This window comes from Ursus maritimus, unplaced genomic scaffold, assembly GCF_017311325.1.
Source record: "Ursus maritimus isolate PB19 unplaced genomic scaffold, ASM1731132v1 scaffold_14, whole genome shotgun sequence".
Taxonomy (NCBI): Eukaryota; Metazoa; Chordata; class Mammalia; order Carnivora; family Ursidae; genus Ursus; species Ursus maritimus.
Window position 1 is genome coordinate 68,068,260 of NW_024423786.1, and position 3,147 is coordinate 68,071,406.

Genomic DNA, 3,147 nt, shown 5'->3' on the forward strand with positions numbered 1-3,147 from the left:
CGGCTCCCGTGTCCGGCTCCTGCAGCGTGTCCGGCTCCTGCAGCGTGTACGGCTCCTGCAGTGTGTACGGTTCGGTTTCTCTTGCTCACCTGCTCGGATACTTGAATAAACCATCGTCCGGTTTTAATCCTTTTATTTTTATCCTTTGAGATAACATAAGCCGAACTCTGACAATTGCACAGAAGCTCTTGGCATTAATCTAACTTTAGTGTACTATAAACACAGACAAAAACATGGTCTTTCCTTTACTTTGACGAAGTAATGTAATTTTTACCTTATTTATCTGTATGAAATTCCAGCGGTTAATTTGAACATTTATTTATATGATGTTTGTATTTTTAGGTCTTTAATACAGTGTTTCTACCTCTCATTTGTAACTGCATGCATTATTCTCGAAACTAGGTAAAACTCACGGAACCGTTGTGTAATAGCCTTTTTATTCTCGCGTGTACAGAGGTCTATCAAGGTAAAATAAAACTGACCAAGTGTTTCTAGGGTAAAGCTGGGTCCATGTTACGTGGCTTGTCAAGCCAGCTCCTCCTTCCTCAGTGAGTTTGGAGGCTTGGTCCTTAATAGCCTTTGTCCTGCCCCAGGATGTCAGATGCTGGGTGACCGTCCCGCAGGCTGCCGCGCCCAGGCCACGCGGTGCGGACTCTGCCCCTCCCTGCAGGGCTTCTAAGCACCGTTAGTGGGAATGCTCTGTTCTGTATCCTTTCTTTCAAGCGTCCCGGGCAATCTCACGTATGTTCTCGTAGTTCTCACCCACGTGATCTCAGTAGGTCCTCTGAGGAGCTGGGTTCATTCCCGCCCGGTCCTTTTTTTTTTTTTTTTTTTTTTAAACACAGGATGAAACAGGTTCACCGCGAGTAAGTGATTGGTGTGAAGTCGGGTGACTAGGGAGGTAGTTAAGCCACGCTTTGTGACTCCCAAGTTCATGCTGCTTCCTCCTGTAGAACTAAGGTCCGTCCGTGGTGGGTGCTGCGTGTGCAACGGTGGTGTGTGGACGGCAGAGAACAGACTAAACTCATGAACTCATGAACGATGGTTCTGATTCTACCCCGTTATCAAGGCCTTGAACTATAGCAATAATAAATGCTTTACGTTTCCACGAGTATTTTTCTCATTGCATGGCATCGACGTCACAAGGCAGAAGCGGGCCAGTCCGCGCCCGTGGGCTGCCCCCCCCCGAGTCGAGCCGTAACGCGGGTTAGTGACCGCAGGGACGGGTGTGAGGCGAGGAGTCCTCGGGGAGGTCGCTAACCGGCGCTGCGTGCTGCAGGCATCTGCCCGAACCGGCCCCGGCCCCCGCGGTTCACGCTCCCTTCTGCCCGCCCCGAGGACTAGCGGAGTCCCGGAGAGGAGCCTACCTCCAGGCGGGGCTGTGCTCGGTGTCCGCAGGGCGAGAAGGAGGAAGCCCACCGACCGTGATCTCTGCGGGGCCTCGAGACCATTTACCCCCGGGTCTGGACCGTGGAGACTTCGGCCGGGGAAGCTCTCGGGGCCTGCTCGCGCCCCTTGCCCCAAGCGCTTGTGCCAGTACGCCCCTGGGAGGGCGTCCAGGCGGCCTTTTCCTCACCCGAATCAGAGGGAGCCCCGTCGGAAGCCTCGAAAAGCACCGCACTACCGCGGGCCACAACCATCGGCCCCGGAAGCTCGGCCGCTGTGCAAGAGGCGAAGCCGAGCCGGTGAAGGGCCGCTGTGACTTCAGGGGGCACACGAGGGTAGAGGAAGGCAGGGGGCTGACGGCCTGCGGTCCCCGCAGGGGCTGAGCCGGCGGGACACCATCCGGGGGTGCCCCCTCTCCCCAGACGGCCGCTTAGCCCAGTGTTTCACGTGCCCTACAGGTCTTTTTTGTTGTTTCGGGCGTTCCCTTTCCACAGGCGCCAGGGGGCCTCCCGGGCGTGGGTCTGAGCCGAGGGGGCTGCAGAGGTGACCCCGCCTGGGGCTTGCTGGAGCCCCGCACCTGCTCCCACCCTCGGCCTAGAAGGTTCTCTGAAGTCTGCCCTCGGGGGAGGCCGCCTGGCGCGCTGTTCCGCCAGTGCCCTGAACCGGGCGCCCTCCTGCCCTGGGACAGTCCTGCTCTTTGGGAGTTGGCCTACGTCACTGGGAGAGGCCGGCCGGGCACTTGTGTGTTGAAAACGGCTCTCTACCCCCTCGGGCGTGGCGGTCCCCGGGGCTCCAGCTGCCCCGCGTCGCCGTGTGTCCTCGGGCACATGCCCTCGCGCCTCTGTGTCTGGCTGCGGGGAAGAGCGCAAGCTCCGGGAGTCACGGCTGGGATGAAACGAGTTCCTGAGCGTGAACTTGAGCAGCCCGGGGCCTGCGTGCCCTCAGGAGCGCTAGCTGTGGGGGGAGCGCTGCTGTCTGCGGCCCCTGGTGCATTCCATCGGGGGAGGCCTGTGTTCGTTGGGGGCAAGGCCTGGGGTTAGGGCTCATGGGAACCACATTTGCTCCGGCCGGGCGACTTCTGAAAGGACACAGCTCCTTCCCCAGCTGACCCACCAGGCAACCTGCGCTCCGACATCCGTTATTTACCCTTTTGGGTCAATCTGACAGTTTTAAGGTGTCTGTATCAATCTAATATTTATTACTTTATTCGATCCTCATACCAACCCTTACTCGCCTCATTTTACAGATGGAAAAACAGACTTGGAGAGTAACCCCCTCCCCCCCCAGAAAGGCCCCGCGGCTGAGTAGCAGTGGGAGCAGAGCACTGGCAGGGCCTGGACTGCCGGGTGGGGGGCCGGGGAGCCTGGGTGCGGGGGGCTCTCCTCTGCATGCGATGTGCCTAGCACCCCAAACCTCACCCCCCATGTTCCTGTAACAGCTTCCTGGGGATGTCCAGGAGGAGGGGAAAGGCAGGCCTCTGTGTCATATGGACACATCTGTGTGAAGCAGGGGAGGTCGCAGCTCTGTGCAGCCCCCTTGGGCCTGGAGCTGGAGCCCCGGAGCAGTAGGGTTCAGAACCCACCCTCGAAACTTCCAGTGCGAGGCCTTCTACGGCACAGTAATAAACCCGAGCGTTTGGTGGCCCCACTTTGCAGTGTCCCTGTTGGTTTCCACGTGTGCTGGTGAGATTGAACAGCAGGGAACTGGACCCACCCCAGGTGAGAGGAGCCCCAATCCCAGGCTTGCCCTCCACCCCCTTGC